Genomic DNA, 23,907 nt, shown 5'->3' with positions numbered 1-23,907 from the left:
GTGGTGATACTGTGCTGGGTTCGAGGCAGGCTTATGGAAACAAAAGCAGGATGGTTTTAATAAATGTATGAAAATAGGCTCTTTGCACTTACATAATTGAGCAGTCAAGTCGCATCCATCAGATGAGTGCGAGTGCAAAAGCTCTGATTTAAAATCCATCCCCAGCTCCTGCTGGATGAGGGGTAGTTTTCATAACAGGGGAAAAGAGGCCAGAAGGATGGCAAAGATTCTGGATTGCAAACTGCAGGAAAAGCAGGGCACCCCAGTTTCACAGCCTATCAGCTGTTACTAAATCTTTGGGATTGGGGTGGTGGGAACAGGAAAAAAAGCTTTAAAATCATCATTTCGTTTCCCAAATCCCTTTGTGGGTTCACGCCTGTGTTAATTCCATGTTCAAAGACATTATTCATGGCCTTAAAATGCTCCAGGGGAGGTTTAGATTGGAGATTAGGGAAAATTCTTTAATGGAAAGGGTTGTGAAGCACTCCCCAGGGCAGTGGTGGAGTCCCCATCCCTGGAAGTGTTCCAGAAACATCTGGAACAAGGTGGGCTGAGGGTTGGACTCAATGACCTTAAAGGTTTTTTACCAACCTTAACCACTCAATTTTATTGGATGTTACTTGAAATTCCAAGTTTATCTCTGGAGCCCTGATCACTTAAATATTTCCTCAATATATGTTTTAGTGGAATAGGGTGACTGGTTTACATTTCCAAATTGCAATTGGGATGGAGGAAGTGGTTGAAATGCAATTATGTTTTAGGAGGCCAAGGGATGCATTGTTTCAAGAAGAGTTTGAACAGTACAAAAAGCTTGGATTAGAAGGAATTGCTGCTACTTTTCCTGACTATCAATGCATTTCCTACAGGACTCTGTGCTTACTTAGAAAGTTTAAGAGTCCAGACATGCAGCTTGAACAATCAAATCATTTAATTCAGGGCTGGAATGCAATAAGACTTCAAATGGGAGCAATTTTGTTTTTCTTTAGTGCTGAATATTTCTCTGTATAGAAAAACCTCCCCCTATTTCCCATGTATAGACCGAGGATAACAATTTTCAAAGCTTAGAACTTCCTTAAAAAAACAGCTCTCAAAATTAACTCGTGTGCCCCAAAGTTTGCTCTTCATCTGGGAATAAAAGACTCAAATGCACATTGATAAATCATCTAAAATTTCTGTAAATCATCTAAAATTTCTGTAGATGGAGGGATTTTTTTTTTTTTGCTGTCATAAAACCCCGTTGCATAATGTACTGACCTTTTCAGGAAAGACCTTGCAGGATTTTTGCTTTAGCATTGTACCTGTCAAATTAACTGCACCTGGGAGGAAAATGAATATACTTGACTGTGTTTGAAATAACAGGGTATTTTCTTATTCAAAGAGCTGAGGTTCCTTGAAGGAATATTCTTCAGCAGCTGCTTTTTTCCCTTGATGGCTTCCACCCTATATCAGGTGGTTTTCTGCCAGCCTTTGGAGTTAGAGATGTCCCTGGCATTGATGGAATATTGATAATGGTGTGGTTGTGAGAGCTGATGAGCAGCTGGGGCAGCCCACTGGATTCCATGATCTGGTTTTCTCCTTAATTTCTGCAATCTGTGATCATTTGGGATGGAAAAGTCATGGAAGGAGAGCAGGGTTAGATGGGACTTTGGGAAGGAATTGTTCCCTGTGAGGGTGGGAAGGGGCTGGGCTGGAATTCCCAGAGCAGCTGTGGCTGCCCTGGATCCCTGGCAGTGCCCAAGGACAGGGCTTGGAGCAGCCTGGAACAGGGTAAAGTGTCCCTGGCAGGGCTGGGAATGGGATGGGATTTAAGGTCCATTCCAACCCAAACCAGTCTGGGATTCTGAGAAGCACCTGGTGAAGCTGCCAATGCTGGGATGTGGGTGTGAGGTGTGAGCCCTCCCAAATCCATCTGCTCCTTTTCTGAGCACTCCTTCCATCTATTTGGGGTCATGATTAATCCCTCCTGGGGTCTAGAGGTGGAATAATGATTTCCAGCACTGGAATAATTACCTTGTTGATCATAATTGTATCATCTTAATTATGGTTTTTGTGTCTTTGGAGCCATCTTGGGTTTTTGGGAAGATCTCCTGCAGCAAGGTGGGAAATTTGGGCTGGTGACCACATCCAGCATCCACTGTGATGCTGCTGTTTTCTGGAGTTTATTATTGTGCTTCCCTTGACAAAGACATTTTCCTGTCCCTAAAGGTGGATGGGATTTGGTGTCCTGCCAGGAATGGAGATCTCAGAGCCACAGCAGCTCTGTAAAGCCAGGAGAAGGCTGTTGCACGTCCTCTTCATCCCAAAGCACATCTTGCTTTTAACTTTGCTTCCAAAACATCCCTGTGCAGCATTGGCTCCACCTTCATTGCTCAGCAGCAGCCCCGTGACACTTCAGCTTTGTTTTGCTGCAAGAAAATTCCAGTGACTTGGAAGCAAAGAACTGTGTTAGGGAACAGCTCTCCCTGCACTAGGAAGAAACACAGAGGGATAAAATGATCCCAACTGCTGCTGTTCTTGAATTCAAGGGGAAAAAGGTGAAAGAAGGGGTTTTTAGAGATTTTTTTTTTCATCTTTTCTTCTGTTAAAAGAAGAAATTTTTGCTGTTTTTGGCACCTTGCAAAGTTTTAGGCAGCGAGGCAGTGCTGAGGTTTAGACCTGGAAAATTCCTGAGTGTGAGCTGGTTGTCCTCTTTGGAGTGGGGACAAATTCAATCCCTTCAAAACCTTTTGAATGCTCTGTGTGCCTTATAAGGCTGGGGAACTTCAATGAATCTGTGGGTTTATCATAGAATTGTTGAGGCTGGGGAAGAGCTCTGAGATCAGAGTCCAGCACCAACCCAGCAGCACCACCTCATCCTCAATCCACATCCACACAGGTTTGGAACATTTCCAGGAATGGTGTCTCCACCACTGCCCTGCTGGACAGCCCTTTCCATGAAGAAATTTTCTCTAATATCCAACCTAAACTTGAGGTTTCCTCTCATCCTGTCACTGTTATTTAGAAGAACCTTTAATCCAGGGGACATCCCATGTCACTGCTGGGTTTTCCATGGAGGATATTCCTCAGGGGATCACAGCAGGAGTGGCTGCTCCTCCCAAACCCTGCTGGTTGTCCCCTGGTGTGTTTTACCTGCTCTGAAGTCACGAGCAGTTGAGAGGCACCTCCCAGGCTGTCATTTCCAGAGTGGCTCAGAAATGGGATATTTGAAGGAGAAATAGGGCACAGGATCTTCACACAGCGACAGAGGCAGCATGGCTCAACTGCTACGCTAAGAAAAAGCAAGAGAATGTTGAAAATGGCTTTTTATTCCTCACTTTTTGGAACCATCACCCACAGGATGCCGTGGATGCCTGGTTTCCTTTGTTTTTAACAAGATCCTTGGAAAGCCAGCTCATTTGTTTGGCTAGTTGCCCTCTCTTTTTTTTCCCCAACTTGCATCTTGACAGTGTTGAGAACTGCTGGGTTTAACACATTGTTTAGAATGAAAGCTGTAAGAGGTTATTAGCCTGTGTGTTGTGGTAATTCTCTGCTGAGAGCTGATTGAGACCTGAAGAAGCCTTGCCAAAGTAATTTCAAATGGAACACAATGATTCCAATATTATTTTCCCTTCTGGAATCTAAACATGAGTTGACATTAAGGTACTTTGGGATGATTGTACTCAGAAGCCTTTTAGCAGCCAATATCTTTATCAATTTGGGTTTTTTGATGTTTTTTTATCAAATTAAGCACGAAGAATTCAATATATTGTTCCATAAATTATGGATAATAATGTTGTTACATGTTTTTGGTTTTTGTTTTGTGCTTTAATTACTTCAGGAGTAGCAGAAACCCTTGGCAGATTACATTTCCTCAGACAGATCCTTAGTGTAAACCTTCCTTTAATTTAAAGTTTTCTTACAATTTCCTAATTACAACTGAAAAAACCCTTAACTGTCATTTTAAATTTGACATTTCATCTTGTGATTCCAATGTTCTTTTCCCCACTGCTGCCTGAACCCACTCCAGAGGCCCTGGTGAGTAGATACTCAAAGTTTCGCTCTCTCTAAGATGAGCTCATGAACATTTGAATTCACATTATTGTACCAGTGTGGGTGTTTGGGATGAAGCTGCATCCAAGTATTTGCTTTCTCATTTCATGGAGCTTTGGGGACTTTTCCAGCTTTATTCTGCTTTTCCTGGCTCCTCACAGCCAGTTTTGGTGCCTGCAGCACCACATTCCTTGGGAGCACCCAGAGGGGATTTGCTCTGTAGGATCCCACAGGAAAAATGATCCCTGGGACATGTGGCCAAAACCAGGAGTGAGAAATGATGATGGGAATCCAAAGACCATGGAGCATCCTGGTGGCACCACCCAGGTCCGTGGTGGCTTTGGAATGCCAGGTTGGATTTAATGATCTTAGAGGGCTTTTCCAACCGAAATGATCCCATAATTCTGTGGTGGAAGGAAAAAACATTCCATCTTAGCACCCAAACCCACCTGGATGTGCTATTGCAGTTTTTAATTGGAATTGTGGTGCCCTGAGTGCTCATTTTGTGCTCACTGAACCCCCCAGGAAGGGTGACCACGTCACAGCCCCAAATCTGAACGTTCTGGGATGTTTTTAGCACAGGATGTGAGGCATGAGCACGATGTGGGAACACTTGGTGCTTATAAAAGCAGCAGAGTGAGGGAGCTAATTAAATAAAGCTGAAGGTGTTAAATCCCAAAGCAGGGCTCCATTTTTACCAAGTCCAAGCTAACACCACGTGATGTTTATTTTTAACAGGGAAGGTGTAGCAACTTTCACTTTGGATCATTCTTTTTCCACATCAGCATCATTCCAGTTACTACCATTGCCCATTTAAAAATACCCAGGGATGGGCTGCTTTTTCACACTTGGATTTTATTCCTCTTTTCCAGTATTGTAAAAAAACCCAATATTTCAGTCTTGAAAAATAACAAAAAATGGTTGTTTGGATATTATTTTCAGGCTTAAATGTATTTCTGGCTGTTAATCTGCAATTCAGATTTCGGTAGTGAGCTTTGCACTGAAATTCTCTGGGCTTGACCATCAATGAGTGACTTCAGGATTTTCAGCACTCAGAGCAGTTTGACTAAACAGAGATATTGTACAAACTATAAAATAGTACTTTGCTCTTAATGTATTGTTTTTTTAATGATTCATAAGGGTAGTGTCCAACTCAGTTATTAATTTAATACAATTTGGGTGAAATATCCCTAAACCCTGCTTGCTCTTACCTTGCCAACACATTCCTTTTCTGAATTTTCATCTTTTTCAATGACTGACAGTGGTGCAGCATTTTGGCTTCTGAGAGCAGCAGCCTTGATGCTTAAAAAGCCAGCAAGGCCTTTTCTGGGGTTATTAAATTTTAGGATCAGAAATATTTCATGAGCACATTCTAGAAAACAAGCTTTTACAGTGGGAGTATGAGAAAGCACAGCCACTATAGGAAGAACTGGAGGTTTTTTTTTAAAGAAGGAAATTATTCATGCTCTGATATAACAGATGGGTGATTGTAGGGCAGGAAAAGTTTAAAGCATATTTAGGGAGAAAAAAGGTGTCAGATCATTGGCTATCACCAGTTTGAAGGTTTATATCACTGAATATAAGCACTGAAAAGTCATCTTCTCCTTCTCTCAGTGCATTGCAGGCAGAGCTTGAGCTCAGCCTTTCTTGATGGATGTTTCTCCTTTTCCATCAGAAGTGTCACAGGAAAGCTGGCACTTGCAGGTAGTAAAACAGAGATATTTCTAGATCTTGGAATGAACAGGCTGAACTGAGAAGGTAAATTGATGATTTTTAAACATTAACTAAAATGAGAGCATCTTTAGGATATGGGTGATGGATATTGATTATCAGTGGTGTTAGGAGATATCCATCCTGAGGCACACACTGTGCCTTGAGTGGCTGAACTTTAAACTTCCAGCATGTTTTTCATTTGGGATGTTCAAAGCAATAACACAAAAGATATTAAAAGCAAACCTTTTCCTTCTTTAAATTCCTTATGCATAAACATTCACCAAAGGCCTGTTGAGCTGCAAAGGGAATTTACTGTCAGTATGTTCAGGATCTGTTTGGATTTGCTCTTCCTGGGACAGGAACTTTACTCTCCCAGCTTTTTCAGATTTTTTTGTCCTGGATGTGTGGGAAGGGCTTTCCCCTGAGCCTGCCCATGTTCCCAGCTGCATCCAGAGCATCCAGGGGCTCTGGAAATGCCTCTGCTGCTCCTGCTCTGACCTTCCCCACCCCTGCCTGCCTTCAGCTTCCCCAAGCCCTCACCTGGAGCCTGGGGAGAGCTCCCTCCTGCCCTTTGTGGGAGTTGTTTGCTGCTTGTCAGCAACTCCGGGAAAAGAGAAAAATAATAATGTATGGCTGCTGCAGAAGGTGTGAAAACTGTCAGTTCTCAGGGCACGGTGGTTATCAGCAGCATGGAAAGTTTCTCTTTCTCTGCAAGTGGCTTCAGAGAGAAGGAGCTGAAGTGGATCCCCTGATCCCTGATCCCATCTCTGACCCAATTCCCTTTGGAGCTCATGGTGACAGAGCCACCTCTCCATAACCCACAGCACTCCTGGCTCAGTTTGGGAAGTTTTGGGTGGTTTAACTGGCTTGGGCAGCTCTCTGCTGGCCCAGGTGTCCCCTGGGCAGGAGGAGTCTCCTGGAACATGAACACAGAAATGCATCACAGCACGGGGTGAGCCAGCTTATCCTAAAAACTCTGGGAATGGAGCCCACCAGATGGGCTCCTGCAGAGTCCTGGTCCTCCTTCACAGGGATGGATGGATGGATGATGGATGGATGGATGGATGGATGGATGGATGGATGGATGGATGGATGGATGGATGGATGGATGGATGGATGGAGGATGGATGGATGGATGGATGGATGGATGGATGGATGGATGGATGGATGGATGTTGGATGATGGATGGATGGATGGATTCAGGGATGGATGGATGGATTCAGGGATGGATGGATGGATGGATGGATTCAGGGATGGATGGATGATGGATGGATGGATGGATGGATGTTGGATGATGGATGGATGGATGGAGGGATGGATGGATGGATGGATGAGGGATGGATGGATGGATGGATGGATGGATGGATTCAGGGATGGATGGATTCAGGGATGGATGGAGGGATGGATGGATGGATGGATGGATGGATGGATGGATGGATGGATGGATTCAGGGATGGATGGATTCAGGGATGGATGGATTCAGGGATGGATGGATTCAGGGATGGATGGACAGACAAACTGCACAGGAAGCAGGGAAGGTTTCAACAGCTGTATCCCCCCCACCCTTCAGTTTTTAATTTCATTTCTTCTCTGCTCATCTTCCATGTGAAAACGTATTTTGTGTTAACAATGATTCTGTGTTAACAAAAAAATCACCTTTGTGACATTCTGTGTTTCTTAATGCTGAAGTTTTCCTTCTGAGGGCTCAGGCACTCCCTGGGTTTGTTTCTCTCTGTGTTTGACTGTTAAAATGTAATTATTTTGTATGATTTGCCTGTGGCTGGCCTGGTCACGTCTGCACTATGTGAGGTGTAACAGAAGTACTCAAAAAAGATGCAGGAGAATAAAATGATGATTTTCTGACAGTTCCCTCATAAAGATGTACAAACAGAAACATTTCGGGATGAATTTCAGTTGTGTGTTTGCGTCAGTGAGGTTTTTAAGGGAGGTGTGATACGAGGATGGCTTTGTGAGGATTCACTCTCCTTCCCACACTTGTTGTCTCATGTTCTTCCTTCTGGACTGTTTTGCATCTTCTCATGCAGAAACCACATTATTCATTTTTAAAAATCAAAGTGAAATTGCCAACTGTCAAAACCAAACATGTTTTCTGTAAGTTCCTCTTGAACACAGACTAACTTTTTATTTGTCAGACTATTTTTGACAATGTGCTCCTTCCACAACCACTTCAGTTGTGTTTCCTCGAGGAAAATGAGGACAAAGTTTTCTTGAGGAAAAATATTTCCATCTCTGAGATATGAATCACAGTTATTACCTTATATTTGGTGTCATGTTGAGCTGTACTTTCCTGTTTTGGTGCAGCACTTTTTAGACTTAGAAATGTGCATTCAGCACTTGCCAGTGCTTGTATCCCTGAAAATAATGTTTCTTAGCCAGAGTTTCAGTTCCATGCCTTCCTTATGTTGAGGACACCAGACCTGTCCCCAGTACTCCAGATGGGAATCCTTTGCTTCATTTTTCCTGTTTTAATTTACTATTTTCTGACCTAGCCTAATGAAAAAAATCCACCATTGTAGGAAACTCTTGCCTCTTGATTGCAGAGGGTGAAAATCTCCCTCTCTGCTTTGCTGCTCACAACTCAGCTTTAGCAAACAGGATTCCCAACAAGGATTAGAAGACCTGAGGGAGCTGTGGGATGGTCACCAACCAGTCAGGGGTGAGGCAGGGTTTGAAATTCTCTGTATTTATCTTTAAAAGGCCCTTGCACTCTTTGCTGTGTGTTCTGGGTGATCTGTAGGCTCACCCAGGGCTTGTCTGACACCACTGGAAGGAGGCAGTTGGCTTAATTAAAGCAGATCGACGTTTTTACAGCTTCCTATATTTTAGTTTCTGCCAAGACAACTGACAACAAGGAATGAGGAATTTATGAAGGAATCATGAAAAATTTATGCTGGCATATGAGATTTATTCATCCAGCATTGAAAGTGTGCTTTAAATCCTGACATCAGAGCTGCTAATAGGAAATTTGGAAATAGACTAAAACTGTTGATTGTTTTGTGTGAATGTGCAGATTCCATGCTGGATTTCCATCCTGTGCTGTGCTGGGAGGGACCATAAAGATAATCTTGTTCCACCCCCTGCCATGGGCAGGGACACTTCCCACTATCCCAGGGTGTTCCAGCCTGGCCTTGGGCACTGCCAGGGATCCAGGGGCAGCCACAGCTGCTCTGGGCACCTGTGCCAGGGCCCCACCACCCTCACAGGCAATAATTTCTCCCCAAAATCCCATAGAAATCTACTTTCCTTCTGCTTAATGACATTTTCCTTTGTCCCATCAAAACAGTAGTTCTTGGATTTCTAGCTTGAGAACTGAGTTTGTTAGTCAGGATGTCAAACTTATTTTGCATTAGTCAAAACTCATGGAATAAAACACCTTAAAAGAAAACTGGAATATTGCCAATGACAAATTTACGTCAAATCCTTTAATATTAGATCTTTAAACAAACCCCAAAACCTCAACCCAACACTCACGTGCATTTCTGGAAAAAATAAAAAATTGGTTTAGATATTTACTTTTTAAGCTTTGCTGAGCACTTTCTGGATATTATCTTCACAAAGCAGAACTCGGTGTGTGGACGTACGAGTCCACAGGGAAAATAACAGCATTTTCCTCAGTCTCATTTCAGCTCGACTGTTGCATTAATTTCCTTTATAACTTCTGACATCTGTAGCATGAATTGCTAATTTGTTTGGTCTGAAAGTTGGTAGGAAATAAGGACTCCAGTGAAGCCAGAGTGTAAAACCACTGTTGCATTCAGCATTTTTTGCTGTGCTTCTCCTGATGTGACCGACTCCTCCATTTTGTGCTTAACCTGGATTTGATTGAAATTTGTAAACTTTGCCCGTACATGGAGTTTTGTATCAGAGCTCGCTGTTCTCTCTGCTGTAAAATATCTAATCCCTTCTACTTACATGTTTCTGTGAAAGCTGTTCCCTTGTTCTGACATGGAAATCCTCCCTGTACGAGTGTGATGGATGGAACGCAGCGCTCGCCTTGATTTAACATGGGGAGAGGTTTGTTAGAGCTGATAAATAGAAAAGGGTTGATTTAAGGCACCCTGGAGTGGGTTTTGGGCAGAGATGTGGGTGTGGGATGAGCAGAGCAGCTCCAAGACTCCCTGGTCATGGAAATTAATCTCCAGGATCTGGGGAAGCTCAGTTCAGTCTGTCAGAGATGTCCCACAGCAAGCACGTGGGGTGAGATAACGATGCACCACAATTAACCTGAGATGGGCAGCTTCAGATGAGACAAAGCTGACTGGCACATGAGGTTTTTCCAAGTTTTTCAGCTCATTCAGTTGAAAATCCAGAAGGGCTGGATTGTATTTTGTGGATAGATATGATAAATACAAATAAATGCTGGTAAAGCTTGGTGGGTACCAAGGGCAGGTTCTTGTGCAGTAGAAAAGATTTGCTCATTAAGGAATAGAACAAGAGGGGGGAAATGTCCTTAAGCTGTAGAAAGGCAGGGTAAGGTGGGATATTGGGCAGGAATTGTTCCCTGGGAGGGTGAGGAGGGGCTGGGATGGAATTCCCAGAGGAGCTGCCCCTGGATCCCTGGCAGTGCCCAAGGCCAGGCTGGACACTGGGGCTGGAGCACCTGGGACAGGGGAAGGTGTCCCTGCCATGGCTGGGGTGGGGTGGGATGATCTCTGAGCTCCCTTCCCACCCAAACCAATGTGGGATTCTGTGGTTCTGGGATTCTCAGGAAAAGCTGAAGGTTCTGTTTCCTCCATCTGGTTTGTGGGAGATGTGGCAGTTGTCCATGGTCAGGAAGGATGAATCCACAGAGTCCGAGAACTTCAGTTTAGGTTGGAAAAGCCCTTCAGGACCATCAAGGCCACCAGGTGCCACATCCACACAGCTCTTAAATCCCTCCCTGAGCAGCTGTGCCAGGGCTGGACAACCCTTTCAGGGGAGAGATTTTCCCAAAAACCCAATCTGCCCCTCCTCTGGTGCCCCTTGAGGCCATTTCCTATTGTCCTATCGTGTCCTGTCCATGGACTCAAAGAGTTACCACCAGCTCATTTCCAGCTGTGTCAATAAATGAAATTGCAGTGATAAGGAACCAGTTTGCTTTAGGGTTTTAGGGTTTTTTTGCCTCCTCTCCAGTGCTCTTTAATAATAAATGAATTCTCTCCATGCAGTGAATAAGCCTGTTTGGGATGTAAGTACTGCAATACGTCTTACAGAGCCAGGGCTGGATTTGGGAATGCTGCAGGTTCTGTCAGGAGCTTTAGGCTGCAGAGGAACAATCCTGAAATTGTCTTTTTTAAAATAAAAAAAAAAGGAGCTTTACATGGTTTGGTTTCCTTATGCTTTGAGAGAAAATTACCGTGTAAAGGTTTAATCTTGTGTTACTCTTTGGTTTTTTATCACTAAGTTTGGTGCATCAATTGGGAAATTCAGGGTGAAGGATGCACTTAGGATGCACCAACAGCAGAAAAAGAGGTTTTCTAGTGCTGGTCTCTGTTTGTCCACTGGAACACAGTGATAGCCATTTCAGTGTGGTACTGATCATTGTGTGGATCTAAATATCCCTACACAAATTCTTCAGATGTCATTGGGAATAATTTGACTTTTCTTGGGTTTTTTGCTTGTTTGTTTGTTTGGCATTTTTTAGGGTTGGTTTTTTTTGGTTTATTTTTTCTTTGTTGTTTTCCCCCCTTCTGGATATTGATTAATTGCTTGTGGTTTGATTAATGTATGTATTTATTTACTCTCTGAGTGCTGCATTTCAGCTGTTGAGTGCATGAGCAAACAGCTCATGGTACAGCCACAGAATCTCAGGATGGTTTGGGTTGGGAGGACCTTAAATCCCATCTCATGTCAGCCCCTGCCATGGGCTGGGACACTTCTGCTATCCCAGGTTGTTCTACAGCCCATCCAAGCTGTGATGCAACAATGATCCTAATTTTTTATTAACTTTTATAACACACAAAAGAAGGAAATAATTAAGAATTAAATCTTGGTCACCCATTTTTTCCCCCCTCCATGGCAATTTTTTCTTAGACTAATATCTTTGTGTTGGTTACACAGACTTAAATTTCAAACTTAAATTTATGAGATGTTGTTACCCTATCATGTAAATCTTTTAATCTGCAATTAATAGGATAATTAAAATGTCATGTTTATGAAAATAACTTTTTTCCTGGCTGGGATATTCTGCAATTCACTTACCAGCACTGGGATTCCAGGTGAACATTGTGTCCTTGAGCTCTCCTTGACTGCATTAACATTTGCTTTGTCCATTGCCAGCCCACGAAACACGAAACAATTCCCTTTTTTCCCTGAGTCATAAATCCCCTGGCTCTGGGAGCGCTGTTGGGATGGGGGAAGTGCTGGGGCTGCTGAGCTGCCCTGGAGCAGAGCACGGGACGGGGGAACACAAAGCGCAGCCCCTTCCCTCAGTCCAGCAGCAGCACCCGGGGCTGCACTTTGGTTATTCCACCTGAGCCAGGGCAGCTCCGAGAGGGAAAGCAAAGAGGAAATGAAAGCCCAGGTTTTGAAAAGAGTGAATGGAATTTGTGCTCAGTGTCCCACTCTATGGATCATTAGAGGGGGAAAAAAATGTGGTTTTTCCTTGCTCTGGGAAAAGCTTTTTGCACAAGTTGTTTTTATCCTATTTTGAATTTATTTCCCCGATACAGAAGTAACGTGGTGCAAGTGAATAATTTCATGGTTTTTTCTCTTTTATCAGTAACTCAGTGTAAATACTTCCCTTTCTTTTTGTAATGAGATTTTGGTGAGTTATACTGATGTGAAAGAAATCTAAAAAGCAGCACAAAATTCTGCTGTGAAAGTTCAAAAAGAAAAAAGAAGCAACAACTTGTAAAACTTGCTCATCCCTGCAAGAATTTATGTCTGCACGTACCTGAGCCAGTATTCAGGAGCTTTGCTTGAAGCTTGGCAAGGAATCCAATAGAAATGCAGGAAAACTCCTCAAGAAATCAGATTCTGCCATGCAAATTCACTGGGTTAAGAAGGACGTGATTTGTGAAGGTTTTAAATTTTAACCCTTTTTTTTTTTAGTTTCTCGTTCCATTTGGGAGGCTGAGTTATAGGAAGGCTGAGAAAGGGACAGATTTAATGTCAGAATTCAGGTGTTTCAAGGCACAGACGTGGAGAATTGATAGTGCAGGTGTCAGGAGGGATGCCAGCAGTGAAGGCACGGTGGTGTCAAGCAAGCAGCCAAGGTTTGAAATGTGGTGCAGCTCATTTTGGGGTGTGACAGACACAGGCTTCCAGAAAATGGCCATAAATTGTCCACACAGATGTTGCCTTTGGGCCCGGGGGCTGCTGTAAGAGGATGTGATGTGATAAATGCTGTAAAAAGGGTTTGTAGCTCCATTTGAGGGCTCTGCAGGAGATCAGAGGGGTTTTCTTGGCAGGGCTGGGGTCAGTGCCCATCCTGGAGCACAGGAGAGCAGGGTGGGAGATCCTTCTGCATGCAAATGGTGTGAAAATGAGATTTCCTGATAGTATTGAGGCTCAGGGAAGAATTTGTTGGTCCTTAAATCTCCCTGACAGGGTGGGATTGGGCTCTGCTTGCAGGGAACAGGGACAGGACAGGAGGAAATGGCCTCAGGCTGTTCCAGAGGAGGATCAGGTTGGATATTTGGGAAAATTTCATCACAGAAAGGGTTGTGAAGTGTTGGAACAAGGTGTGGAGTCCCCATCCCTGGGGGAGTTCAGAGCCCTGTGGATGTGGGAACAGAGGTGACCATGGTGGTGGTGGTGATGGTTGGGCTTGATGATCTCAGAGGATTTTTGCATCCATATCAATGATGATTCCATGATTCAGGGCTTAGTCAGGCTGCAGTTTTGATTCTTTTAATTTGCATTTCCATTTTACAGCAGTCTTTGAACTGAGTCAGAGGCTGTGGCAGAGATGGGAGTGAGCTTGGTGTAAACCCCAACCTAAGGTTTAAGAAATCAGTAATTTCTTTATCAGGAATTCAGAATGTGGTTTTCCATTTTCTATGAATTTTAATCTATAATGTTCTAATGACCTTTTTTCAAGAACATTTTATCATGGTGCCTCATTTATCTTGCTAAAAGATATTTTTATTTTTTTATGTGATGTTAAAAGTCACACATAAATTTGATCTTCCATTCACAGTCCACTTACTTAACTGGGTGTTTGATTTAAAGGTACTTCTGGCTTGAAAACGATTTAAAGGTACTTTTGGCTTGAATTCAGGTAACTTCAAATATTTTTTGAGGTAATTATCACACAAATATCAATGGCAAATGGGCCAAATATGATCTTGTGGGCAAGAATATATTTATAGAATTTTATTTTTTCATTTTATGCTGAAAAATCATCCATTGGATTTGTTACTCGAGCAACTGGGCATTATGGGAAAATTAAACTTTGCCAACTTTTTCAGCTCTTCTTTGCTAAAGGGCCATTGTCAAAGATGCTTTGTTTGCCATAAAGAAAGATTTGTAGTGACAGTTTTATATAACAACAATAATATTAATTTGAATTATTTTTGGAAGAATCTCGGAGCAGCTGGGGAAGATCATCTGCATTATGTTGACCTTACAGATGTTCGAGTTGATTCATGGAGGAATGAAGTAATTTGCCTGTGCCCATGCAGTGAACAACCAGCAGTGAAGAATAGGAGTCAGCTCATAGATTATTTTCACATGGAATGTTCAGCTCCATTTTGATAATTTGTCCATTTTTCCTAGGAAAATTAACTCATATCTCTGCTGAAATCGCCCAGTTCACATCTGAGGCGTAAATGCTGAAAAATAATTTAAAATTCTATGCAAAATTAAGGAAGGTTATTGTAATGCTTAGTTTTTTAAGGTCAGCAAAGGTGTGGGCAAATACTCACCCCAGAGAACCCACAGGCTTGTGAATTTTTGGGGAGTTTAACCTTGGTGGTCATGGAATTGTCAGAGAATTATGGAATGATTTGGGCTGGAAGGGATCATCCCATCCCACCCCAGCCATGGCAGGGACATCTTCCACCATCCCAGTGTCCAGCCTGGCCTTGGGCACTGCCAGGGATCCAGGGCAGCCACAGCTGCTCTGGGCTCTCAGTTCCTTCCCAATATCCCATCCATCCCTGCCCTCTGGCAGTGGGAAGCCATTCTTATAAACAATAGATTAAAAGCCATAAAAATCTGTGGGTAAAGCTCTGCAGAGGCTCCTTTTCCTGAGGAAGAAGTGCTTCTGGAATAAAGAAACCCCAGTGGATCCCATCCCCTGGCACAGCTGGAGAGCTGCCCTTCCCCTGCCCCTCCATGAAGGAGATGTGCACTGAAATTATTTCAGTTTTTTTTTAAATCTAAACTATAAATATGTAAAATGATCACAGTGTGCCTCCCTGCAAGAACCCACATCCAGCTGGAAAACCCCAGCCACAGAGGCTTGAAGAGAAGAGCAGAAGAAGCTTGACTCTGTAACATTTATTTCAAATTAATTTTCTGCCATCCAGCTCCAGCAGTTCATTTTTCCTACTGAATGGGATCTAATAAGACCTAATAGGTGATAAATCAGTTTCCCAGTTTTGGGCATTAAGGAACTGCAGTGCTGTGTTCTGCTAGAGCAGGAAGGTCTCCAGCTCTCTGTTCCACAACAAGCAGGGCATTAAATAGTCTTAAATCATCAGCCTGTCCCTTCCTCAGCTCCAGGACCACTCCTGAGGCTGGGGAATTTCACAATGAGGGATCATTCTTTATGGCAAACTCTGTAGCTGCGAGCAAAGCAATTTAAAAAACACTTTAGGAGAGTGGTTCCTACATCCTGCTCCTGTTACAAATCACTCGGCCTCAGTGTTTACAAAATCTGCAGTTTAACTAATACAGATGGGTTATCAAATTATCCTGATGGAAACAGATAGAGAGGTTGTTTCCTATCAACAGTTCCATTAGGAACTAACAACAAAATGGGATTATTTACTCAGCATCTATTCATTCCCACTAATTTGGCACAGCGTTATTAGCACTGAAGCTTTACATGCAAAACACTCCAATTCTTGGGGTAATTTGATAATGCAAGACACGTTCCTGATCCATCATTTCATAGGATGGGCCCTATAAACCTGTGTTTTAACAACCAATCCTTACCCAGCTCTTCCATGGCAAAGCTCATCCATCCCAATTAGGAGCAGCACCAGCTCTAGAGAAGGTTTAGATGAGCCTGGGGTTTATTATCCTTGGGTCTCTAACCCACACTCCAAAGGATTTATTGTTCCAAGGGCTCTTTTTTTCCCGAATTTAAATCTGAGCAAGGCTTTAGGAAGGTTCAGAGCTGCTGCAGCTCACAGCAAAGGGGTTCAGCAGATCAGCTGGTTAAAATAACTGGGTTACCTCAGTTGGTTTGTCACACAAACCCATCCAAGGCTTTCCCTGAATCCAGGGGGGATGTTTGCACAAAGTCCTTTTTTGCAGCAATATTTGGGAAGTGAAAACCTCCAGCAGAAAGACGGAGATCAGGAAGGATCAGTGTTCAGCCCAGAGAGGAGAAGGCTCTGGGGAGACCTTAGAGCCAATTCTGGACCCTAAAGGGGCTCCAGGAGAGCTGCAGAGGGACTGGGGACAAGGATGGAGGGACAGGACACAGGGAATGGCTCCCAGTGCCAGAGGGCAGCCATGGATGGGACATTGGGAATTGTTCCCTGGCAGGGTGGGCAGCCCTGGCACAGGGTGCCCAGAGCAGCTGTGGCTGCCCCTGGATCCCTGGCAGTGCCCAAGGCCAGGCTGGACACTGGGACAGCGGAAGGTGTCCCTGCCCATGGCAGGGGTGGAATGGGAAGATCTTTAAAGTCCCTTCCAGCCCAAACCAGTCTGGAATTCCGTGGTTTATGGTCAGCAGGGTCCTTCCTTGCATGTGGGACTTGTCAGCCCAGGCCCAGCAGGTTTTGGATGATGTTCCCCTGGGATGAGGAGCTTCCCACGTGTTTGTCCTGCCCTCCTGCTCCTGAGTCAGATAATTCTCTCTGGGCAGGGATGTGTCCATTGACTGCCCTGCACATAAAAGCAGAAAATATTGGATTCAGCTGGAGAGGAGGAAGGGAAGCACAGCTTTGCTTCTCACCCTGATCGATCCCACTCTTGTGGGTGCTGAGACTTCTTAAAGGAGAAAATGAAGTTTCAGATGTTGTCAGAGGCAGCAGTGAAATTACCTTTGCAGTTCCAGCTGAATGAACCAGGTTTTATTTATTCTCTAAAACCAAGCAGAAGATAAAACACTCACACCCTGTATTTTGTTTGTACATCATCATAGCAGCATTTTCCTGCTCGAGGATTAACACCAATTGTGCTTGGATTTGTTATTTACAGGTTTCACCTCGGGGCACCTTGCCTTTATTGAGTAGGAAAATCAGAAATTGCCCTTGCATGACATAAAGGCAGAGCTTTAACATGGGAGGTCACTGGCTGCTCAGTGGCACCTTCTGATGTACAGAGTGGGGTCAGCACAAAACGTTTCTGTCTCAAAGACGTTCAACACCCTGTGAGTTCCAGCTCTGCCAGACCTCTGCCCTCGCTGCTGGGGCATCTCCCACCCACTGCAAGAGAGGCTGGAGGGTGTCCAGGGCAGGGAATGGAGCTGGGAAGGGCTGGAGAATCCCTGAGGGAGCTGCAGAATCCCTGAGGAGCTGGGTAGGGCCTGGAGAATCCCTGAGGGAGCTGGGCAGGGGCTGCAGAATCCCTGAGGAGCTGGGCAGGGCTGCAGAATCCCTGAGGAGCTGGAAGGGGCTGCAGAATCCCTAAGGAGCTGGGAAGGGCCTGCAGAATCTCTGAGGGAGCTGGGAAGGGCCTGCAGAATCCCTGAGGAGCTGGGAAGGGGCTGCAGAATCCCTGAGGAGCTGGGCAGGGGCTGCAGAATCCCTGAGGGAGCTGGGCAGGGGCTGCAGAATCCCTGAGGAGCTGCAGAATCCCTGAGGAGCCGGGCAGGGCCTGCAGAATCCCTGAGGAGCTGGGCAGGGCTCACCTGGAGCCAAGGAGGCTCAGGGGCCCTTGTGGCTCTGCACAGCTCCTGCCAGGAGGGCACAGCCGGGGGGAACAGGGACAGGAGCAGAGGGAACGGCCTCAGGCTGGGCCAGGGCAGCTCAGGGTGGATTTTGGGAACAATTTCCTCATGGAAAGGTTTGTCCAGGCCTGGCACAGCTGCCCAGGGCAGTTTGGAGTCCCCATCCTTGGAGGGATTCAAAATCCATGTGGATGTGGTGATAGTGGAACCCTGGAAAAAGTTAAAGATAGAATCTAAAATGTTGGGCTTTGTGCTTTCCCAGATCAACTGCACCTGCGTAAGCAGTATGATAAATTATATAATTGTTAGATGTGATGATTGTTTAGTAATTAAATGTAATTATTATATAACCATAAGAAGAATAGTGAGAAACTATGTTGGAAATTCAGAGAGGGGATAAATTCATGTATACAATAGAACAATATAGGTTTAATAATTAACATGAAAGTTATGTAACAATAGAGTATAAAACATGATCATTTCGGATGTATGGTCGGAGTCAGATTTGGGTTGAATATACCCCGATTCCCAGAGCTCTTAATAAAAAGCACTGCATATAATCCTCGTGATTATGTGTTTTTGAATGCATGGGGCAGTGGTGGCCTTGGCAGTGCTGGGAATGGTTGAACTCGATGATCTTTTGTGTTTTCCCAACCCAAATCATTCCATGGTTTTCTGTTAATCTTTGCTGCATTTCCCTGGCTCCCTGCAGGGCTGGAGCAGGTGGATTAAGTCAGAGATTATCAATAGAATCATGGAATTTTTCAGGTCAGAAAAGCCCTCCAAGACCACTGAGTCCTACCATTGACTGCCAAGGCCACCACTGTCCCATGTCCCCAAGTGCCACATCCCATTGACTGAGTGCTGCTGTCATTAATTTAGGCAAAGCAAGGTGCTGAACTACTGGTGTGAGTTCCAAACCTCTGTAACTGTGTTTTAAAGGAATTCTGAAAGAAACCAAGTGAACCCCCAACTTCCTGTGCTGTCCAAAGCAGCTTCAAAAAAAAACAAAAAACCCTGTGTTTGTCACAACCTGAAGTTCCCTAGCAGGAGTCAATTTAAACAGCTGTGACCACCCTGTAATTATGATTTGTCACAGACTAATATTTACTTTTTTCGTTCATTTAAAACCCCATTTGTTTTACTGTGTACAAATTAAGAACAAAGTGTCACGTTGGTCCCTGAATGCATAATTGCAATTAAGGTGGTGCCTTGCAGAAATAATACATGGAGGGTTAATTTGGACCACGAGCTGGTTTTAATTCTGCCTTTGTGTTTCTCTACAAGTGAATTATCCTAGGGTGGCACAGAGAAAATCACAGTTATTTGTAGCTGGGCTGTAACGTTGTGGTTTTAATGGGAGTATTTTTAATGAGGGCTTGTAGCCTGAATTGTTGATGAAAAGCAGATTAGTTCTGTTTGCTCATTCCATGAGAGGTGAGGGGCTCTGAGCAGGGTTTGTGGCCCCAGTTGGGAACTGTCCTGAAGGAAATTAGGGAATTTCTGATGAAAATGTCAACACATGAAAAGTTCAATCACAGGAGGGCTCTGCACAAGTCTCTGTTTCTCCCTTTTTAGTGACATTTGGCTCTTAAATATTTGATGATGCATTGAGAATAAAAATATGATATATAAAAATATTACATATTTTGTAATGAATTACAAATGTGAGTGACCCAAATGAACACACTCCCTGTTACAGGAACAGCATTGGAGTGGTGTCATCATTTAATTCTCTCTTATGTCTTGGACTAAATCACAGTTTTTGAGGCCCATTTGCACCATTAAATGCTGTGTGGGGGGTAGAAGAACCATCTAACTTAAATATTTATAAACTGAGGATTTCTAAATTTTAATACAGCAAAGTTAATATTAAGGTAGATACAGATTTTTTTAAAGAAACACAAACACTTTACTATTTTCCCCAATAAAAGTTAAATGACTCAACCTAAACATCAAGGAGGAAAGGCAATTATTTCTTAAAAAGTGAGAGAAAAAGGAAGAAGATCTTAAAATATGCAGAAGAAAAAAAATCTTTATCTCAGATGACACTTTTAGGAAAAAAAGTAAAAATTTGAAATCTTTTGCAATAATTTATGAAACTCATATTGCATGTTTTCTTTGAAAATACTGTTTTTAACTGAAAATAATTCCTGAATTTCTCAGTGCCCAGTTCTTCAGCAGTGACTCTCAAACCTCTTTGGCCTCTGGGTGTGATCCAAAGCAAAAGCTTTTTGTGTGGCTCCTGTAACACTGAAGCCTTGGATTGTAACACCATAAATCATATCCCAGGTTTTGTGCTGCCACTTTCAGTATCCTTTGGGATCCATTTTCAGGGATCAATGTCTGGATTTTGCTGATGTTAAAGATGAAATTACTTAAAATCTGGACAACCTGTGTGTGCCATTCTGCTTTTAATTTCTCTGGAAAAAATCCAGGAAATGGAGCTTTTTACCTTGTATAAACCTTTGATCCTATTGATCATTGCTGGCCTAGATCACTCCTGGCTGCTGCCAGGCTTTCCATAATTTCTGCTGCAGATGGAGCTGAAAACTCTGGCAAATCTGCTCTGCACAAGCATCAATATCCGTTGGAAAAGCAGATTTTTGCTTGCCCTTCATGGGTCACTGGATGCCAGCATCCCTCTGCATCCCAGCGTTAGTCCCTGCATCCCTCTCAGCTCATTCCCAGCTTTGTTAGGCCCAGCTTTGCTGATATCCTGAGTTTTTAGTGCCCAGGCAGTGCTGCCCATCCCACGTGGGTGCTCAAGCATCACTCAAGGCAGGGATGAAGGAACTGGGAGTTGGTTTAGTCCTGGGATGGTGAGTTTGGAGCAGCCTGGGCTGTGGAACATGTCCCTGCCCATGGAATGGGATGATCTTTATTGGTCCCAACCCAGACCATTCTGGGATTCTCTAATACAATCCCATAAAATGAGGATGCCTTTAGGTGTTACTCCATACACAAGCATTGGGTGAAAAGAATCAACCTGAGCATTTGCTTTGGTTGTGTTTTATGGGTGAGAGAATCTCCTATCAGGACTAATCTACATTTTCCCCCACTTAGGTTTTTTTGCTTCTCTGAGCCCATCAGATAATTGCAGTCTACTCCCAGAGAAGCTGCTGGCTTTCAGAGCCATTGGCATTATAAATCTTCTATCTAGAGAGAGCCAAACTGTGTAATTCAGGCCAGGGAAGAAGAAAAAAGGAGCAGAAATGGTGCAGAAATGCTATTTGAGCTTTGTACCCAAATCTGCTTTGCCCCAGTGCAGCAGAACCAGGCCAGGGGCACTGATGGTTGTGAAGGAGCTGCCTGGTTGTCTGGTCCTTGTGAGGCTCAGGAGTATTTTCCACATGGGAATTAACTTCCCTGGCACTGCATCCCCCTGTGAGCCCTGTGGGATTGCTGGTGCTCCAATGTGCTGGTGTCCAGCTCCCCGATTCCAAGGAAATCAACCTTGCACAGTTTTGGAGATTCTCTTATTGCTGTGTCCATAGTAAAGCAAACTTTGCCATGGCTCTGCCTTGGGAAGGGGAGGATTCATCCAAGGGCAGGTTATTGCACTGTCTCAAACTCACCTGTCAGAAATCCAATTTTAGCCCAGTGGTGCTCCAAAGCACTGTTTGTGTTTCAGTAGCCACAGAATTTCCTGTAGTTCAACAATTGTTTGGCCATGCAGCACAATTTAGTAGCTTAAAGAGCTTTCTTGGGATTAACAGAGGGAGTGAAATTAAACTGTTGCATAAAAGAAATCACAGAGAACCTGATTTCAGAGGATGCCTGAATGGTTTGGCTTGGGAGGGAATTTAAAGCCCATCCAGATCCACCCCTGCCATGGCAGGGACACCTTGGCTGCTCCCAGCCCTGTCCAGCCCAGCCTTGGACACTTGCAGGGATCCAGGAGCCGTGAAGCATTTACATCCCCAATTCTATTTCATTGCTTGTTTGATATAAACCACTTTTTATCCCAGCCTCTGTCCCATTGACACACTTGGCTGTGTTTTTGTGACCCTGACTGTGTTTGCCTCTTGGGCTTTGATTTCACCAGGCAGAAGCTGATCCCCAGCTGGGAAATTCTGGGCAGGATTGGCATGTCCAGGGCAGCACTGAATCCTGCCTGGAGGCCAGCAGAGGCTGCAGTGCAGTGTGATGGTGCTCACAGGGGTCCCAGGGGGAGGGAAGAGATGAGGATCTGACTCCATGTTTCACAAGGCTGATTTATTATTTTATGATATATGTTATATTAAAACTATACTAAAAGAATAGAAGAATTTCCTCAGAAGGCTGGCTAAGAATAGAGCAATAAAGAATGATAACAAAGGTTTGTGGCTTGGACTCTCTGTCTGAGCCAGCTGACTGTGATTGGCCATTAATTAGAAACAACCACATGAGACCAATCCCAGATGCACCTGTTGCATTCCACAGCAGCAGATAATCAATGTTTGCATTTTGTTCCTGAGGCCTCTCAGCTTCTCAGGAGGAAAAATCCTAAGGAAAGGATTTTCCATAAAAGATGTCTGTGACAGTGCAGCCCCCACACCTTGGTGTGGTCCCTGCTGAAAGGCTGCAGGGGATCTGTTTGTGGGGTTGGCAGTGTCCCTGTGCTGCCCTGCAGAGCAGAAAAACCCACATTATAAATGGCATTGTGTGCCCTGCCAGGCCGATTTTTGTGCTGGGACTGTTTGTGGGGTGTGCAGGGTGATTTAACCCTTCCCACAGAGCCAGAAATCCTGCTCAGAGCCACTGACGGGCTGGGCTCCTGTGCTGGGGGCTCCTGTCACTGGCAGGCGTTGCAGCATCCTAATGAAGCATTTATTCCACTCCAGAGATATCAGGCAGGGTGCTGAGGGAGCCCTGGGAGAGCAGCAGAGTAAGGATCTTGTGCAGGGGTTGGTCAGGCAGGGTGCTGAGGGAGCTCTGGGAAGATTCCTTTTATGCAACAGTTTAATTTCACTCCCTCTGTTAATCCCAAGAAAGCTCTTTAAGCTACTAAATGATGCTGCATGGCCAAACAATTGTTGAACTACAGGAAATTCTGTGGCTATTGAAACACAAACAGTGCTTTGGAGCACCACAGGGCTAAAATTGGATTTCTGACAGGTGAGTTTGAGACAGTGCAATAACCTGGATGAATCCTCCCCTTCCCAAGGCAGAGCCATGGAAAAGTTTGCTTTGATGTGGACACAGCAATAAGAGAATTTCCAAAACTGTGCAAAGCAGGGATCTTGTGCAGGGTTGATCGGGCTGAGGGAGCCCTGGGATGCAGCAGAGCAGGATCCTGTGCAGGGTTGATCGGGCTGAGGGAGCCCTGGGATGCAGCAGAGCAGGATCCTGTGCAGGGTTGATCAGGCTGAGGGAGCCCTGGGATGCAGCAGAGCAGGATCCTGTGCAGGGTTGATCGGGCTGAGGGAGCTCTGGGATGCAGCAGAGCAGGATCCTGTGCAGGGTTGGTCGGGCTGAGGGAGCTCTGGAAGAGCAGCAGAGCAGGATCCTGTGCAGGGTTGATCGGGCTGAGGGAGCTCTGGGATGCAGCAGAGCAGGATCCTGTGCAGGGTTGATGGGGCTGAGGGAGCCCTGGGATGCAGCAGAGCAGGATCCTGTGCAGGGTTGATCAGGTTGAGGGAGCCTGGAAGAGCAGCAGAGCAGGATCCTGTGCAGGGTTGATCAGGCTGAGGGAGCCCTGGGAGTGCAGCAGAGCAGGATCCTGTGCAGGGTTGATCAGGCTCAGGGAGCTGTGGGAGAGCAGCAGAGCAGGATCCTGTGCAGGGTTGATCAGGCTCAGGGAGCTGTGGGAGAGCAGCAGAGCAGGATCCTGTGCAGGGTTGGTCGGGCTGAGGGAGCTCTGGGATGCAGCAGAGCAGGATCCTGTGCAGGGTTGGCAGCTGGGTGAGGTGGGCAGGAGGGCACAGGAGGCGGGCACAGCTCCCATCTCGCTTGGCTCCCTCTTCAACACCCCAGTGCCTCCCTAAAACCTTCTGTGTCACTTTAATATCTGAGAGCCACCCTTTGGATCAAGCACAGGCTTACCTAAAGCTGCAGCAGGATGGTGTTTCACTTTGCAGCATTAGTGTTCCCTTCACAGAACCGTGGCACAGCCCTGCAGAGCAGCTGCTGCGGTTTATCCCGCTCATCTCTTACAAGAAATCACATTT

The 23,907-nt window shown here is 44.7% G+C and overlaps 1 protein-coding gene across 1 annotated transcript in view; it reads left to right on the top strand.

Annotated features, from left to right (window-relative positions):
* DOCK1 (dedicator of cytokinesis 1) overlaps positions 1-23,907 on the top strand; it is a 293,238-nt gene that overhangs the window by 173,069 nt on the left and 96,262 nt on the right. The window lies entirely within an intron of this gene.

The sequence above is a fragment of the Zonotrichia leucophrys genome, chromosome 6, assembly GCF_028769735.1.
Source record: "Zonotrichia leucophrys gambelii isolate GWCS_2022_RI chromosome 6, RI_Zleu_2.0, whole genome shotgun sequence".
Lineage (NCBI taxonomy): Eukaryota > Metazoa > Chordata > Aves > Passeriformes > Passerellidae > Zonotrichia > Zonotrichia leucophrys.
The sequence above is the reverse complement of the archived record's forward strand: the minus strand, read 5'-3'. Positions and strand labels throughout refer to the sequence as shown.